Raw genomic sequence first — 20,013 nt, 5'->3', positions numbered from 1 at the left:
GAATTCATGAATACCAAAGGTGTCTCTAGGAGCTTTGCTGCAGTTGTTATCTTTTTTTGTTTACAGTATGCCCCCTTTGAATTTTAGAACAAACAAGTCTGAGCTCTGTTCAAGGTTTATGCTGTTCAAAAGCAAGTGAATCGAATCATCGCATTGGTTTAATGTAGAGTCTATATTCAAACAAATTTGGTTTGGCACTCCAAACACTAACCTAGCAATGGGCGATGTTGATATATATGATATATATTTTTTTATGTTATTTATAGCGAAACCCATTTAAAAAGTCCCATGAAATTTAAAAAAAAAAAAGTTTTTTAGATGTTAGTTTTTTGACACCCCCCCCCAAATTACTCAATATGTTAATCCGGAGTTGTTTCTCTGTAAATATACAGTTTAACAATCAGTAAAATGTTTTATTATTATTATTTACCAAAGAAAAAATAAATAGTATACATTAGTAGAAAATAAAGTAGCGAACAGTTTAGCTTAAGAAATATAAAGAAATAGAATCAAGTTATCAAATCTCAATCTTTTCTTTACTTCAAAAAAAAAAAGTGTTGCTATACTAATTCAGCTAGCCTTTATCACTTTGTTGGATGCTATAAAAATTATGATTTCATATTCATACTGTGATTTGAAACCTTTGGTCACAAAAAGAAGTTATTTGAAATGTTCAACTGATGTTATAAAGTGAATTTAAAGTAAAGGTATGTTAGCAAATCTTTGTAAATCTTAATCGTAAAAAAAAGTTTTGCTATGCTAACTGACCTAGCCTTTATAACTGTATTAGGTGCTATAAAAGAATAATAAAGAAATCATAATTTTGTGATAATGAAACAATGTCTGGTCACAGAACAACTTTAAAAGCTTGACTGATGTTATTAATTGAATTTAAAGTAAAAGTATGTTAGCAAATCGTCATCTTGGAATTATAAGGTTCTATTTGCGTTCTGAATAATTTTGCGATTTTAAGCTTCAAAGTTTTGCATTCCATAGCAAACGGTATGTGTGTACTGTGGTGTGTATTGTAAAAAACATATTGCTTTTTAAATAAAAAGTCTTAAAATGTGAACAACTTTTGAAAAACATACCATTATGTAAATACGTTGTCAATTATTAAGAATATGTCAATAACTCAATTTTGACAAAAATGTCAGATAGAACCTTATAATTCTAAGATGAAAAAATCTTTGTAAATCATAATCACATTTTTTTTTTTTTTAAATGTGCTACTGTAAGGAATTATTGCAAATAACGTTTGTAGGTTTTATCATTATTAAAGCTTTGATAAAGGCTTACTGATATATTGCAAACTATAAGATATCGCTCATCCCTACATTTAATCAGCCATTCGGCAAGTGTTCGATCAATCAACAAGAGCCAAACAAAAATGATCCACAAAGAGATACACTGACCGAAACACATAACCTTTGTTTACTGAGGATGCTCATCCTTAGCTATGCATTTCAGCATAAGTCCAGCTCAAGGCTCCGAGATCACTTACAAGGGGGGGTTGGAACGGTGCCAGCTTGTATCCTCTTACTAACCTCACTGGCCTGTTAAACAAATTCAGACTACTTAGTGGGAACCTCTTGACCTACTTGAAAACGTCATGGTCTGCAAGAACATTAATGAAATTGAATTTGAATAAAATAAAAGCTCATTTGCAATTCCAGAGAGCACTTGGACGCCTCCGTTTAGAGTGGAACTTCTCTTGATCAATTACCGTGTCTGCAGTTCACTGACACTTATGCTCTTAAACATTTACTCACAAACAGAAAGCGGCAGATAAACGGTACATGTGCATTTATCCCTTGCTGGGGAGTAATCTGACTCTGTTTTCTTTGCTCTCAACTAGGGGCAAATGTATCTAAAACATTTCTGCATTATAATTTCTGCGTAGTGTTTATGCATGAGTTTCACTTTAGAGCAGCACTGCTGTAAACATTGTTAATGTCAACACTGCTTGGGTCGGGAAACACATCACAATATTACACTTGCCATAGCACTATAGATATAAGGAAGAAAAACATGACAAAATGCATACTCTGCTTTGGGGACGGAGTTAATAAATAATAAAAAAGCTTTAAAAATAAACAAAGCCCAGAATTCTTCATAAAAGCAGCTGGGACTTAAAATATAAGTGCTAATATAGTAAATAAATCAGTTATTGGGTCAAACTATAAAAAAATATACACTCACCGGCCACTTTATTGGGTACACCTGACTAACTGCTCATTAATGCAAACTTCTAATCATCTAATCAAATGGCAGCAACTTAATGCATTTAGGCATGTAGACATGGTCAAGACAAACATGCCCCAGTTCAAACTGAGCACCAAAGTGCGAAAGAAAGGTGATTTAAGTGACTTTGAACGTGGCATGGTCTGAGTATATCAGAAACTGCTGATCTATTTCTGATTTTCATGCACAACCATGTCTAGGGTTTACAGAGAATGGTCTGAAAACAAGAAAATATCCAGTGAGTGGCAGTTCTGTGGGCGCAAATGCCTTTGTTGATGCCAGAGGACAGAGAAGAATGGTCAGACTTGCTCAAGCTGATACAAAGGCAAGAGTAACTCAAATAACAACTCGTTACAACCGAGGTAAGCAGAAGAGTATCTCTGAACGCACAACTGATCCAACCTTGAGGTGGATTGAGGCTACAGCAGCAGAAGACCACACCGGGTGTCACTCCTGTCAGCTAAGAACAGGAAACTGAGCCTAAAAGTCACATAGGCTCACCAAAATTGGACAATACAAGATTGGAAAAACGTTGCCTGGTCTGATGAGTCTCGATTTCTGCTGCAGCATTCGGATGGTAGGGTCAGAATTTGGAGTCAACAACATGAAAGCATGGGTCAATCCTGCCTTGTATCAACGGTTCAGGTTGGTGGTGGTGGTGTAATGGTGTGGGGGATATTTTCTTGGCCCACTTTGGGCCCATTAGTACCAATTGAGCATAGTGTCAACACCACAGTCTACCTTTGTATTGTTGCTGACCATGTCCATCCCTTTATCTTCTGAGGGCTACTTCCAGCAGGATAACACACCATGTCATAAAGCACGAGTCATCTCAGACAGGTTTCTTGAACATGACAATGAGTTCACTGTACTCAGATGGCATCCACAGTCACCAGATCTCAATCCAATAGAGCACCTTTGGAATATGATGGAAGGGGAGATTCGCATCATGGATGTGCACCTGACAAATCTGCAGGAACTTCGTGATGCTATCATGTCAATATGGACCAAAACCAGTCCAAGTAGCTTGTTGAATCTATGCCATGAAGGTTTAAGGCAGTTCTGAAGGCAAAAGAGGTCCAACCTTGTACTATAAGGTGTGCCTAATAAAGTGGCTGAATGTATGTATGTATGTGTACTACAGTAAAAACTTACATTCGAATAACATTCTGAGTAAGATACTTGAGGTTTATTTCCACAGAACATCAGGTACAAACGTGCCTAATGTGTCTAGAAAAAAAAAAACTAAGATACATTTCACAGGCTCTTGGGCTCTTGGTAAAAGCATGGAGGTGTCATTTCATTTGCTCTTTAAGAGATCTGGTACGATTGCGAGAACATCTAATACCGAGTGGGTGAGTGTTCCTTCTAAGAAGAGTAAATGTTGTGGATGTTGTGAAAATGAAAAACAATTACAATGACACATGTTGCGCACACATTGCATCACTGCAGAGATGAGAAAACCTAGATATGATTAGCTCTAGGGAGGTAATAGAGAGCATAAGATATCTTCACCATCATTGACTCCAGTTTGATGTACTTTCAAGCACGCATTAAACATTTAAAGGTGATGATCAAGGTTTTCCCATGTTAAACATCCTTATATCCCTGATTAGTATGCGTAGGCTGTAAGTGAGCCATTTGTGAGTTGATTCCCCTGAAAATTTGAGTGCACTTTGCATGTTATCAAAACACAACTCTGGCCTTGTTTACACCTGGTATTTACATGTATTTTGGTCAATCAGACAACTACTAGACAAGAGAGACACATTCCTGTTTATACATGGTGTTTAAATCTGTCTCTTTTGTCCACTTTTGACCACTTTCCTGATTTCCTTGACAGGAAGATTAATGGGAGGGTGTATGCATGAGCCTTTTCTTATCTTTCAAACTACGATTGTGAAATAAACTAGTACGCAATTTACATATGAACGCAAAAGGAAAGAACACAAAATGATATGTTTCTACTTTGATTGATATAAAGCTAAACCGAACACATTAAGGGCTTGTCTAAGAATCAGCATTGGTAAAAGAATGTGCTTTTTTGCCAGCTTAAAAAAACCCTTAGAATTTTAGATGCCAGTTTAAACTCAACATAGTTCAAGGACATTTCAAACAACACATGCCGAAATGTTTAAGAATCAAGTTAGCATGAATAAACGAGCTGGTCTTTTGTGGCTGTTTGAATGCATTCGCCCACTCTGTCTACACAGAGGATAACCATTTAATCTAATGAGTTTGTAGCCAGTGTGCGAATCTTACATTGTCTGTCGGTGGGGTCAGCTTTTTTGCAGTAGTTACACATATGCATGCTTCAGTAAACCAAATTAGTACAAGTAGTTCAATTACATCTCATTGGTTAATCAAACTTATTTAAGCTTTCAGTGTTTTAGGGATAACATATTCTGGCATATTCTGATTTACAGTAATCTCTGTTATTACAACATACATTTTTTGGGGGGAATTTTGCCAAACGGTGATAACTAGAAGTCCCACAGTGAAGGTACAAGCAGTGGGGTGATCAATCTCTTGCAGATGCGGGTCCTTAACTTTGTATTACTTTCCTACTGAGCTTTGTACCTGCCACTGTTTAAAGCCAAACTTAAAGGTGCAGTAGGTGATCTTCCACAATGCTAACAGCTTAGCATAAATTTCTGAATCACAGTCCCTCCCCTGCAGTCCAGAGCCACACCTCCTGAAACACGAGCACGTGCACCTTAAAGATGACAGCAGAACCCTCTCTCATGGGTTAAAAGCAACTAGTGCTTGTCTGGTGGCGTGCAGGAATTACACTCATTACTAAGCCAAACTGACATGGTATTTCAGAGCGAATATTCAGTGTAGCTTGGTAAACAATATAAGGAAAGCGCCACAGGTTGTCATTGTTCAAAAATGGACCAATGTGATGTGAATATAAAACCATCTTCACCTAAGTAAGGCAGGCTAGACGGAATAGCGTCATTTACTTGTGTTTTGTTGCTGAACAACACTTCTGTGCAGATATAAGCCATTTGTAACAACAACATCTAACGACATCTAACATGAGTTTAGCGTAAAGCTAAAATAGTTTTAAAACAGAGCATTACCTGTCTAAAAGAAAGCTTTCAGCCATGGTGTCATACTTTCTCCAGCATGCAAAGGTAACTCCATGATTCGGATTTTTAAAAAGTTTGGATTCAGCATGTTTTTACCGATCACACGCTCTCTCTTTCTCTCTCTCGATCACTCTCATGAATGCGCAGTGCACAAACGGCGGAGCTGTGTACAAACCGCTGCGCAGTTTTTTAAATCTGCATATGTTGACAGACAGAAAATAAAAATACATACAAATACATTTAGATCACTAACTTTAATCATTACTATCGGAATGTGAAGAGGCTTTCAACCAGCACAACAAAAAGTGTTTCTAAAGACAATCACCTACTGCACCTTTAAGACCCACTTGTTCAAATTGGCTCTTAATGCATAGTAGCACTGACACTTTTCTCAGTTTTATTGTTTTGCTGTATTTTATTGACATTCCTTGTATTGTTTTTGTCCATTGTTTGCTTTTTAGTTGTGATTTAATTTATCTTTACTAGTGTAAAGCACTTCGGTCAACCTTGGTTGTAGTAAGGTGCTACAGTATATGAATAAAGGTTTATTGATTAAAGTTTGCACCAATAAATGGATGATCATGAAAGGTTTGAGGGGGTGACACGGTGGCTCAGTGGTTAGCACTTTTGCCTCACAGCAAGAAGGTTGCTGGTTCAAGTCCCAGCTGGGACAGTTGGCATTTATATGTGAAGTTTGCATGTTCTCCCTGTGTTGGTATGGGTTTCCTCCGGGTGCTACAGTTTCCAGTGCACTATAGGTGAATTGAATAAACTAAATATTTCGTAGTGTATGAGTGTGTGTGTGAACGAGAGTGTTTCCCAGTGTTGGGTTGCGGCTGGAAGGGCCTCCACTGCGTAAAACATATGCTGGAATAGTTGGTGGTTTATTCAGCTCTTTGGCAGTGCAAACTGGGCCTCTGCTTGTTTGACTAAACCAATAGTCAGAGCTTCTAAGAGGGGACTAAAGTTGAAAATGGCAGACAGTGGGAATGTTTGTGTGATGTTTGTAACGCCACAAAAAGTTGCAAAACACAACATGAGCAATGAAACCAGTGGAATCAGTGCTAACTAAATGGCCCATATAACTTTTCCACAATGGTATAAACAATTATAGGGGTGGTCAAATGTATATTTTTATTATTTGATATTCTAATTAGTAATATTACTATTCAATATTTTAAACTATTTAAAGAGCAGACATTTTTTAACGTCCTCCTGTGGTTAATTAAAGTGGCCAAACCCCCTATGTAATTCTTTTTATTAGTAATATTACTATTTAAGATACACATCAGTGACAACTATTTTAAACTATTTAACTCATATCCTAATGTCCCTAGTACACGTAATTACAGGTAATTAAAGTGACTAAACCCTTCCTGTGATTTGCACCTTGTATTCACAATGGTATGAACCATTATAGGGGTGGTCAAATGTATTTTTATATTATTTGATATTCTAATTAGTAATATTACTATTCAATATTTTAAACTATTTGAAGAGCAGAACCCATTTTTAACGTCCTTCTCGGGTTAATTAAAGGGGCCAAACCCCCTATGTAATTCTCACCTTTTTTGTAGTTTTCTGGAGGAAATCTGATAAGTTCAAAACATTTCAGACTTTGTAAACGCTTACATTTAGCATTAACCTTGGATGTTGATACCTGGTGTAAACAGTGCTTCTGCTTTTTTTGACTCATCTGATGGTGTGGGATTCGAAGAGGGTACTACAGTTGACCACATAACAGACAGTGGGAATGGTTGTGTGATGTTAGTATCACAGCAAAACTACACAAAAAGTTGCAAAACACAAAAAGAGCAATATCACATTTCCACAATGGTATGAACCATTAAAGGGGTGGTCAAATGTATACTTTTATTATTTGTAATTTTTATTAGTGATATTACTATTTAAGATGCAGATCAGTGACAACTATTTTAAACAATATAAAGAGCAAAACTCATATCCTAATGTCCTTTGGGACGATTAATTACAGTTAGCCAAACCCCTACTTGTAATTTGCACCTTGTCATTCGCAATGGATTAAACTAAAATAGAGGTGGTGAAATGTTTATTTGTGCTATTTTTATTAGTGATAGTAAGATACAAATCAGTGACAAATATTTTAAACTATTTAAAGAACAGATCAGTACTTCTCTAATTATATTAACAGAATATATAAAAGTATTCTGTTAATACTTATATTTTGTAAACAGGGCCTCTGCTTGACTGACTCCAATGGTGTGATCTTCTAAAAGGGGACTACAGTTGACCACATGACAGACAGTTGGAATGTTTGTGTGATGTTAGTATCGCCACAAAATGGCACGCAAAAAAAGTTGCTGTTTTTTGAGGTACGGATGAAAAGAACACAGCGTACAGTCATACATCACAACTTCCTCTCAGCCAGAACAGAAGAAAAGAGAAGGGCACCGGAGCAATGAAACCAGTGGGATTAGTGCTAAGTAACTAAATGGCCCATATCACTTTTCCATTACCGGGGGAGGAATAGCTATTTGGACGGCTGAAATCTAAATGAAAAGGTGGAGCGCGGCGTGCTCCAGTGTGGCTGTTCACTCGAGTGTAAATGTTGCACACTGTTCAACCTCCTTTTTTAGCAAATGGAAATTTGCCGCCGCATCTTTGAGCGCCATCAATAAATAAACCGGACGCAAATAAACAGATAAATAAATAAATATGAGACGAGTCGCAAATGGGCATCCGTCAGCATTAGTGATGGAGCGATGTCAGCCCGGATCACGCTTCACTTGAGGGGGAGTGCCGGAGCGAGGGAAGATTCCTGCTGATTGCATGCACACACGCATACGCACGCACAATTCCCCCTGAGATCAGCTTTTGACCAGACACACAAGCCTCTTCTGCTTTATTCAAGCTCTGTCTGTTTCTCTCTCCCTCTGTTTATTTCTTGCCTGTCTCCTCCATCTTGCTAGGCTTCCAGATTTTGCCCTTTCTGTGCTCTTGGCAATGTTCTCTGTCTCTCTCCTTACATTATTTTTTGTCTTTTACACACTCTACCTCTCTCTGCGCCTCTCTTTTCTTCTCTCCCTCTCTTTCAGCAGTAGTGTTAGTGTGTGTGTCTTTGTGCTGTGTCAGTGCTTTGAAACCCACTGGTCTGATGGAATTTCTGGTGTGTCCCCACAGTTATGTGCCATCATCAGCTTCTGCCCCATTCAGCACATCTCTGTAGCGTCTGCTCTCTCAGGCAAACACAAGCAAAAACATGTAAAGCTAACACAAGCACTACCTATTATCATCATGGCCAATGAAATGTGCCTGACAGACTGAAAAACATAAAAAAAAAAATTTACTCTTATAATTATTCAGATGATGATACTTTAAAACATGACTTATTTAATTTATAGATAGCGTAGTTATCTGTTTATTATCTATTTATTAATTATCTATTATCTATTTACTTATTATGCTAATTGATTATTCAGGTCAAAAAGATATTAACAATAGCTTCATTTAATGAAACTGAAATACATTTATAGTACTAAAACTGAAGTATAACTAAGCATATATACTGTATATAGAAGTAATAACAAAACATAATACTTGCTTACAGGGACATTTATATCGAAGCTGATATTTAGCCGCACCATGTTGGTGATTCGTTACATCTAGTTCTTATGAGGTGAGTCCTTGAGTCCAACACCCAACCCCCTACCTGGAGTACCAGGACATACACTACAGACAACTTAGCTGATACAATTCACCTATAGCACATGTTTTGGACTGTGGGGGAAACCGCAGCACCAAGATGACACCAATGCCAACTCGGGGAGCAATAGCAAACTCGACAAAGAAATGCCAACTGACCCATCCGGGACTCGAAACGATGACCTTCTTGCTGTGAGGCGACGATACTAATTTTGAGAGGATCATGTGCTTATGATTGTCCACAGCTAGTCCCACAGCTAGACCCCCCATCGAGATCTAACTGAGCTTAAACTTCCCTCTCGCTCTGCTGACAGGAGGGAGCCCAGGGCTCTAGAATCTTATAAGCTCAGGGCTCTCTCCTGGGACAGCATGCCAAACAAGCTTTATTATCAATTTTCAGCTAAGCGTGAACTTTTGAATTGAAATTATAAGTAAATAAAATTTCTAAAAAATGTTTTTGTTTTTTTTTTAAAAAAAGAAGCAAAATATAGCTAAATCAAAATGCAGCCGAAAATGTAACTGTTATTATACTGACTGTTCCACATGCTGTTCTACTGAAACTGTGTTATAAGCATACAGTGTTAAAAGCATACAGTCTGTTGAAATCCACAACTGCTCTCTCTCTCTCTTTCTCTCTCTTAAGTAACTGCACAACTCTAAGGTTTCATCTAACAGTGCAATGCACAACTGAATACACCAGGGGCAGTAAAGAGCTCAAACTGTGTTTCAACTCTGCAAGACCCCCATCCTACACTCACACTGCAGAGTACATGAACAAGACCTTTCCGGTTATCAGAGTGTTACTCTACATTTAGCAGTGACAGGTCACATCTGAGCAGATGAGAGTGCATGTCTCTGGTGGATCTTCACATATAATGTTTCACAGAGCTGAGCTGTTTATTAAAGAGCTCTTTCCATGATACTACGAGCTCGACTGCTCAGTACTACAGTACATCATTGCATCAGAAAAATATATTCCCTTTAGGCTGCATCAGCTTGAACAAATACATTCCATGCACAAAGCATAACATAAACACATTCTATACTGCAAAATAGGGAACGTAAAAACACAATAGTGTAAAAACTTTACAATAATTCAGTCATACTGAAGCACTGTTATTCTTTCCCTGTGGTGTGAACATGTTATTGAACTCATCAAACACAAAAGCCTATTATCAGAAATTCTGAGAAAGGCCACACAGAAATATGATATATAGAAATACACCACCTGACAAAAGTTTTGTCGTTTTCCGAGTTGTAAGAGCAACAAATAATAACTTGACTTTTAGTTGATCATTTAGAAAAGTGGCCAATTTTTCTGACGAATCATCTGTTGAACTTCATCCCAATCATCACAAATACAGCAAAAGACCTATTTAAACCTGCATGAATCCAATAATCTCACAGAAATCAGTCAAGCTTGGTGAAGGACAAATGATGGTTTGGGGTTACATTCAGGAGAGAGCAAATTCTTGCAGGATAGAACTCCTTTTCATACTTTAAATCAAAGTTTCTGAAAGCAAAGAAGGTCAAGGTGCTCCAAGATTGGCCTGCCCAGTCACCAGACACAAACATTATTGAGCATGTCTGGGGTAAGATGAAGGAAGAGGCACTGAAGATGAATCCAAAGTATCTTGATGAACTATAGGAGTCCTGCAAGATCACTTTCTGTGCTATTCCAGATGACTTTAATAATAATAAGTTATTTGAGTCACGGCAGAGATGTATGGATGCAGTCCTCCAAGCTCATGGGAGTCATGCACAATATTAATTTTTTCCACTGCAGCATGACTTTATATTCTATACTGTACATTATTTTTGTTAAGTGACAAGACTTTAGTCTAAGCAAAGTCAGACCTTACTGTCCTAATTATTCATTCATTTTCTTTTCAGCTTAGTCCCTTTATTAATCTGGGCTCATCACGGAGGAATAAACCGCCAACTTATCCAGCATATGTTTTTACGCAGCGGATGACTGTCCTAATAAAATAATTAAAAATTAAGGCATGATCATATTTTAATTTTGTCAAAAAAGCATAATCTAGAGGTCTTTGCCTTTCATATAAGAAACTTCTGATACCAAACGATCAACTAGATGTCAAGTTATTATTTGTTGTTCCTAACACTTGGATGGGCGACAAGATCTTTGTCAAGTAGTGTATATGCAAATGACATATATGACATACAAGTTCATATTTGTATTTCACATATGCAACATATATAGACATATTGCAACAATTGGAACTTTCATATTTATTTATTTATGTTTCATTTTTATTGGAATTACAAATATGTACATGTATGTGTATGTTAGCTATACTGTATTTGAATTTATATGTTCATATTTCAAATTGCAATGATTGAAATTCATTTTGTAATTATCTGAAATATGTTGCACAAATGACATATTTTATACATGTGAAATCCAAATAGGATCTATATCATATATGTAATTTGCCATTTATCCACTATTAGTCTGTGGTAATAGAAATGCAGGGTGTGCCACCAAAAATGGCATTAAAACCAAAAGCATTGTCCTTTATTCTCCTCTAGGAAAAGTGAATTCCTGCTGAACGCTGCTTTATTTAGGCCTGCGCTGATCGTTATTGGAACATTCTCTCTCCAATTCATCACGACTATAGCTTAATTCACTCTGCCGAGGTTTTCGACTGCCGACGTCCCTTCAGAGTATTATCAAACCAATATTTTAAGGATGGGAGAAGTGGGGGCTGTGTTTAAAAAGCTCATTGGATCTGATCCGAGAGATACAGCTTTCACTTTTTTCCCCCTGAAGTGAGTTATAGCTATATTAAGACTGTCTCAAGCCGGGAATGAAATCAATTCCGTAGTGAAAATATGCAGGGCTAAAATCAGATCAAACTCTCAATTATGCGCTGCTGAGGGATATTTGCCCTGGCAAATTGATCCAGTATTGACAATTAGCACTTAAGGTGACCTTTCATAAGGGCTATTTGTTTCTGCTTTATGTAAGTCAACTGAGGCAAGCAACACAAAGAAGTAAGTAAAAACAAAACATAAACCCTTAAAGACTAAAAGCCTTCAGAACGGCTAAGTAGAAGTGACACCAGGATGCTTTTCGGGCTCTGTGTTGCAGTCTTTGGTCTCTACTCGCATCAATTGGAGCTCCCCTCATGCTGGGGAAGAAGGCAGTGGACAAAAGCAACCAAGCCTGAGGTCCTTTATGGTGCTGTGCAATTGACTTCCTCCTGAAAGGGCTGTCGCCAGGAGCCGACCTGGCCTTCTTCGCACACACAGAGCGCACAAGCTCCTCGCATCCACAGCAGACGCTGTGCGCTCAGTGTGAGGGTAACAAGCAGTCGTCTGTTTCTTTTTAGCCGACTTTAGAGGTCGAAAGGCTCTTGTTGGAAATCAAATGGCTCAGGCCGACATGCATCGACAAACGGAGAAAGGAGCCATTGAGAGGACTGTGGCGTTTAACCAAGATCTGATTTATTCTTTAAGAATGGATGTGTGTCACACGGTCAGCTTGTTTAAGAGCGGCGATAAAACCTCCCATCAGATATATGCACTGTGGCCATTCGAACGCAACATTAAATCCTCATCTTTATCTCTATCACGGTTCCTCACCTGTACCAACAGATGACCCTCACAGGATCCTTTCTATCCTTCTAAACTTTTGGATTCAACCTTTTTTTTTCTCCACCATTTTTTAATAGCCTCTCAGCCCCTCGTTCCACGCGACTCCACCCTTTCTTTAAAAGCAAAAAAATATATATTCTTATCTATCGCAAGCAGGTGATAAATCTCAAGAAAGTGAGGTACTTCTCCTTATTGATATCTGGGATCAACCAAGTGGTCCACGTCATCTCCGAGTGCACTACCCTCTGGTCCCTTCAGCCCTGAGCAAATCACGTTAGCCCTTCTTCCTGCAGGAGCGCCCTGGGGTGAGCTACATGAATAACATCTATCAACACCCTGAAGTGGAATGCTTGAGGTTTGGGGAAGTGGGGATCTTAGCTGTCAGGCGAAAAGTGTTACAGGCAACACTACTATCTAACAGCTGTGGGTGTGAGAGTGAAGATAAACCATGTAGGTGGCTGGTTTGGTGCATGTAAAAAGGAAGTGGAGGGATCAGGGATTAATTGCTGTGGGATTTGGTATCACAGTTTCGGGTTGGTAATATGATAACGCTGATTAATTATTGCGGTAACAAAGGATGTGTTTCTGTCAATATCACAAGGAAGCAATATGACGGCAAAACCAATTGGAGGAAGTGCAAAAAAGGGTCTTGCTTTATTAAGAGACTGAGGTAAGGAACAAATTATGGAGAGATCATTTAGTATGTGACAGGCGAAGAGAAGAAGATAGAAAAAAAAACCTTAATCTTTGTCCGGCGTTCGTATTCTCTACCATCTTCCTCCTGTCTTTCTCATTTGCTACTTCGCAGATTCATCCCCTTTTCTGCTTTTAAAATTTCATGAGTGAAAATAGGTAATTTAATCTTCATTAAACATACAAGGCTCACTTTCTCCTCTGCCTGGGCGAATTAACTAGCAGACCGGGGGCAGAATAGGCGCGGGGTTTCAAATCCCATAACCCTGGCACGCATTATATCGCCGCGTCTGTTTTTAATAAGCCATTTCTCCACAAATCAAAGTCAAACAGGAATCCCTGAACCCAAGGAAACTTTTGATGGACGAAAGAATGAAGGTGAAATCCCAGGAAGGGAAGGTTAGAGGTTTTAATGACTCGGAAAGGCAGTAAATAAATAAAATTGTCTCCCTCAAAAATCTGATTGATGTGCCTTTTGGGATGCCCCATATGAAAGAGCTACTCAGCCTGTGGCTTTCATCTGCGACCAGAGAAATCGATGCCAAGGATGTATGAGCAGCTACCTGTCTCTATCCAACAATCTCTTAGAGTACCCCTGGCATTCAAACAGAAGATTCTTAGCGTAAAATGGACCAGCGGAGGGCTTCATCACAAAATACCACTTCCAAGGTTACCTCTGAGTCACTCCAGAGCTTTACCACAAGCATTACATCTATAAAATCTCCCATCCAAAATCTCTAAATGCATTGTCTGTAGGAAAACCAGATAACTATATTTGTCATTTCAATACAAAGAAGTCTGGGACAAACCAACAACATAAATCGCTTTGAGCTTCCAAACAAGAATACATGCAGTTGAAGACCATTAAACCACAAAAAAAAAGTCACTGTGTTATGAGTCAATTCGTGTTATTCTGTAAGCTACTTCATCTTTGTTTTAGAGATACAGTAGAGAGCAAAGCTAGGCATGCTGACAGTGTTTACAAAGCCCAACAGCAAAATATAGGTCAGATCTGACCACGGATCCTGCATTAAATCTGTCTCGCAGACCTCTTTTCCTTCCCCCGAGTTTTAAAAATGTGACACTATTTAAAATGGATTAGCTATTTACCGTAACAGTGTTTGGGTCTGATCTTGAGCTGAAACGGCTGCATGCTGTTGGTCGTATTACCCTGTTACCCAAGTAAAAAGGCAGTCTGCTGCCCTAGGGCTGTAGCACGCTGACCTACATCAATGCACCAATGCTTCAGAGCCTAATTAGTAGAACTTGTAAGCCTAGCGTTAGTCATGTTTGGCTGGTTTCTTTATTATTACATGCATGATTAATGTAACTATACTGAAAATGCTAAATGACTAGATCTTTTGTATGGATATCTTGGGCATGCTATTTTGGCTAAGGATTTAGTTTGTTTAAGGCTGGAACTGAAAATCAAAAAAATTTGCTTACCCTTGTGTTTTGCAAAACCTATATTCCTTTATATTTTCTGCAGAAAACAAGGATTATATTTAGAAAAAAGGATAAAAAAAACACTGTTTATTTTTTCGAATTTCCCTGTAAGAGCAGAGAACACTCTATTAAACTATTATTATTATTTTAATATCAGTCATTGAGGTTTGAATCATCATATATGAAAAAAAAAATAAACCATATGAGTGATATAGCTTATAAAGTGCCAAGTTACAGTTTCAAAATCTTCAAACGGTTCTTTTTCACACAGGTGTCAGAACGCATCTTGAAAAAAAAAAAAATGTTTCAGTCACAGTTTTGATGTTAATATTTACTCATAACACCCTCATCTCTTTACACTGAATAAATCACTCAAATAAGCAACTAAAATTGAGTTACATCCAAAAAAAAGCAGATCATTTTTTGACTGTGTTGAAAAACTGCTTTAAACTAGAACACACTTACAGACAAGACTATCAGTTTTGATTCCAGCAAATCAGTCTGAGCAAACACAGCTCAAACATCATTTATATTCTCAGCTTGATTAATATTCTTGATCTCAGCAGCCTGTAAATATTTTATATTGCTAATAAGCCAAATTAGCATTATTTTAGGATTACTTTTAAGTCTTTTTTTATAGAAACATTAAATGACTACTTTATAATTCTAAGAGTGTGTATATAAACGACAATATTTTCAACTAAACGTGTTTTATGCATGTAGGGCATCTACGTACACAATGGCATTTTGATGACTGAAAAAACTTACTTTCAATACTTTTAAATCAAGTCATCTTAAAGTATGCAGACAATACAGTATTAATAACTTTTAAAAGCAAGGTAGAAGTTAAGTGATTGCACAAGTGAGGTGTGAATAATCTTGTGGAGTGGTGTGACAAAAATGCTCTTGTGATTAACCAAGAAAAAAAAAAGGAAATCGTGTTCAGGTCTACAACGTTTGATGTATCTACAAACCCTGTAGTTATACATAAGGTAAACATCAGACAGGTAGACACATATAAGTATTTGGGTGTAATAATACACAACAAGGTTTCATGGAAAGATCATATTGATACTGTGTGTGTAATAAGATAAAACAAAGAAGCTTTTTTTTTTTTGCATTGACTTAGATCTTTTGAAGCATTGAAAAAAGATTCTTGAACTTTTTTTATGTCTGTACTTATGAACTTGTGTTGTGCAGTATTGTAATTCAGTATGGTGTTTAAATCTGCCTGTGAGTCCAAAAAGTTGATGAACCAGATAAAAATCTGTTTAAAGATAGTAGGAAAGCCTCTACAGAAAAATATATGACCACTCGTATAACCTCCCAAGGCTGGCAAAAAATATTATTTCGAAGTCATGTGTTTGACCATGAATTTATACTATTAAAGTCGATTTAGAGTTTCAAGTTTTAATAAAGTGAGATAAAAAAGGTAATTTGTACATCAGGCTGTCTTGGAGCTGAATAAGGTCCAGGTAAAATGTCGTTGTCTCTTTGTAAGGAGTATTTATCATGCTGTTATGCAAGAAATATTTCAGATGCAAGTCTGAAAGTAAAATTGTACTTGTATTCATGTCTCCATGTGAACTACTGTATGTATAAAACATGATTTATTTTCTTTTTAAATTATGTGCATGTGTGTTATGTATTGGTACAGGACCAGGCAACCTAAAAGTTTAGCATTTTAGTTGTTTTTGTGGATCTGTGTGAACAGCAACTCTTGTTCTGCATGTTCACACTGCTATATGTACAGTGTGTATAAAAACCTTGAAAAACTGATCAGCTGGAGCAAATGTTTGCATAAACATACTTTAAGTTCTTTTGAAAATGAAAACATTTAACATATTTTTATGCATAAATACACTGTATAATACAACAGTAAACTTTAGCAAATGAAATGAGTGTAGTTAACTCAAAATTTACCAATAGTTTAATCCAATGGTTTGTAGCAATCGGTTTCCTTAAAGTTTGAGTTGCCTTAATTTATTAGGTTTTACAGTACTCAATTGTTTAAAGTTTTCTTCATTTATTGGGTTTTACTGTGCTCAAATTGCTTTGTTTACTTACAGTAAATGGATTAAGTTCACAGTACTCATCAGGATTAGTTCTTGAACTTAAATAGTTTGTTGCAATCAGTTTCCTCAAATGATGTGTGTTACCTCAACATATTGGGTTTTACAGCGTAGTAGTTCAGTTTTAACTAGTACTACTTTTAATTACAAAAAGTACTACGACAAAAATCACACAACTATCATGTCCTAAAAACACATTTGTAAAACTTTCAAATGATGTATATTTTTGTACAAAATGGGGTGAAAAGTATAAGTGTAAACAAGTAATGCAAATCTATTGGCAACATGTGTAAAGGGTCAAGGTTAGTCTTCTTAAAAACGCAGACAAATGCTGATCCATACAAAAAGTCATTCAAGCTCTACTCAGGATCAGGTCACTGAATCTAAAGCCCTGGAGCGTTATGACATGTACAACGTTTGCCGATCCAGGCAATGAATTCATACTTGTGTATTCTGAACGGTTCATGTAGCATATCAGTAAAACAGCAGAAAGTTACAAGATAAAACATATTCACTGACATCATAAATAATGTACACATTCACCAAAGGGCTCAGTGTGCTACTGAATATGCTTTTCACAGGCATTTCTGCAGCGGGTGCCATTCACAGGCGTGCAAAGCATAATGGCGAGAGGATTCTGTGTCGTGCACACATTATCAAGTCATTTCAGGCATATAGAATATAAGAAACTGGAATACACACTTTTTAAAAAGCCAGACACACACTACGACGCGTGACTGTATGCAATAAAGCTCTGTCATAGCGCTTCTAAAGTAGGCCAGGGCAGAGAAAGACTAGAATCTATTAAAAAAAACGAGCATTTTCAGAGCTTTGTGCATAGGATGACACTCAGGCAGAATAGGAAGCTTTAGAGGAAGAGTAAAGAGAGAAAGAATCCATGAATGGGAATTAAGAAAAGCAATGACCCTTCAGACAGATCATTTCTAATCGCCTTCCACAGGCGTGGACGTGCTGCCATGCTTCATCACTGTAAGGGTGCACTAGTTAGGTCATCTACTGTAGGACAGCTAATAGCAGCAGAAACTAGCCTGAGCTCCGACTACTGGAGAGGACAGAGACCAGTCACTGTGGATGATTCCTGCTAAATGGATCTTACTTAATATAGATTATGTGAACAAAACAAGCAATCACACTCTTTGTAGACAATTCTTAATCAATGCACTGATGGAAATCAGTGGAAGTCTAATAATTTTAGGGCTTTGTTCACTGTGCTCTTAAATCTGATTTGTTTAAAAATGGGAAATATTCCCTCAGCTCATGTCAATTATGATTTTTCTTCTATAGCTTTGTTGAAAATTTTTTTGTCTTCTAATTTGATTTAATAAAAATAAATAAATAAATAAATAAATAAATAAATAAATAAATAAAAATAATAATAATAATAATAATAATATTAACTGAATCTCATTAACATACCCCAAAAAACTTCTTCAGATATAAAATAGATTACATTGTAAATGCGGAAAAAATATTATATTTATATGTGTAACGGACGCCTGGTAGCAAATCGCTATGCAGGAAAACTTCACTACTCGTGACAGACATTAGGGGCCATGGTTTTTAGTCTCCTTGTTAGAGCAACTGACTCCCATGCAAAGAATTGCTGGTTCAATCCCAGCTTAGACCGGGTTGGGTGTAGTAGAACCAGTGGGTATGGGGGTTTGTCCAGGATGGAAGTGAGGTTTGTGTGGGTAAGTGTAATAGAGGCCAGCTAGAGAAGTGCTATGCAGGTAAACCTCACTCCTCTAATCTCAGTAGGTGCTCTGGTGACAGATGCTGGAGGCTATGGTCTTTAGCCTACTTGTTAGAGCAATCAACTCCCATGCAAAGAATCGCCTGTTCGATCCATGCACATACCAGGTTGGGTGCAGTAGGAGCGGTGGGTTACACATGGGGGCTCGTCCGGGATGGAAGGGAGGTTTAGCGGAGGTGAATGTAACGGAGGCCAGCTAGCGAAGTGCTATGTAGGTAAACCTCACTCCTTTGACCTCAAAAGGTGCTCTGGTAACACACACTGGAGACCATAAACTGTAGCCTCCTTGGTAGAGCAACCGACTCCAATGCAAAGATTACTGGTTCGATCCCAGCTCAGACCTGGTTAGATGCATTGGGACCAGTGGGTCGCACGTGACGTGGGGGTTCGTCCAGGATGGGAGTAAGGTTTATGGGGTGAGTGTAAAAAATGCCAGCTAGCAAAGTGCTCTGCAGGTAAACCTCACTCCTCGGACCTCAAAAGGAGATTTAGCCTCCTTGTAAAGAAACCGACTCCCATGCAAAGAATCGCCGGTTCGATCCCAGTTCCGACAGAGTTGGGTGAATTGGGACCAGAGGGTTGCACGTGGGGGTTCGTCCAGGGATGGAGTGAGGTTTATGGGGTAAGTGTAATGAAGGCCAGCTAGCAAAGTGCTCTGCAGGTAAACCTTACTTCTCTGACCTCAAAAGAAGACTTTAGCCTTCTTGTTAGAGGAACTGACTCCTATGCAAAGAATCGCCAGTTCAATCCCATCTTAAACCAGATTGGGTACAGTAGGATAAATATGTTTTTTGGGAAAGTGTTCCCCATAAAATTTTTTAAACAATGAGAAGAGATGTTGTCAGATTGCATGCAATTTCAGGGATGATCCTTGAAGTGATTTAGCTTCAAGTCTTCAGTATAGGATACTTCATAATCACTTTATTGCAATAAAGGAAGGTAGGGAAAGAGCTTTTTTTTTTACCCTGAGTAACATTAACCTTTAATGTTTAACTGTTTATGTGCAAAAAGTTACAATTAAAAATGTTAATTTTAAATATTTTCCAGGTAAAGTCACAATTTGTTGCTCTTTTTTAACTATAATGCATACACACTAGTCGATTCTGCAAAAAAAAAAAAAAAAAAAAAACTCTTCACAAATATATTTTTTGAAAGTAATCACTTCATTATTTAATGTATTTTGCTTCAACTGCAGCAACTTTTCATGTAGTTGCCATGTTCTAAAAATAAAGAGTAATTAAAAAAGCACAATTAACTGCAAATATATACTTTTAAACTTCACAGAAATATACATTTGACATTTATGTTGTTAATTAGTAATAGTGGCTAATATAAACCATTTTATTGTAATATTTCTATTTTGATCTTTCACAACCCATGTGGGGAA

At 37.4% G+C, this 20,013-nt stretch overlaps 1 protein-coding gene across 41 annotated transcripts in view; it reads right to left on the bottom strand.

Annotated features, from left to right (window-relative positions):
* The window catches only part of diaph2 (diaphanous-related formin 2), a 712,207-nt gene that overhangs the window by 53,916 nt on the left and 638,278 nt on the right, over positions 1–20,013 (bottom strand). The window lies entirely within an intron of this gene.

The sequence above is a fragment of the Danio rerio genome, chromosome 14 (assembly GCF_049306965.1).
Source record: "Danio rerio strain Tuebingen ecotype United States chromosome 14, GRCz12tu, whole genome shotgun sequence".
Lineage (NCBI taxonomy): Eukaryota > Metazoa > Chordata > Actinopteri > Cypriniformes > Danionidae > Danio > Danio rerio.
Note: the sequence above shows the minus strand (reverse complement) of the source record. Positions and strands in the feature narration are given on the sequence as shown.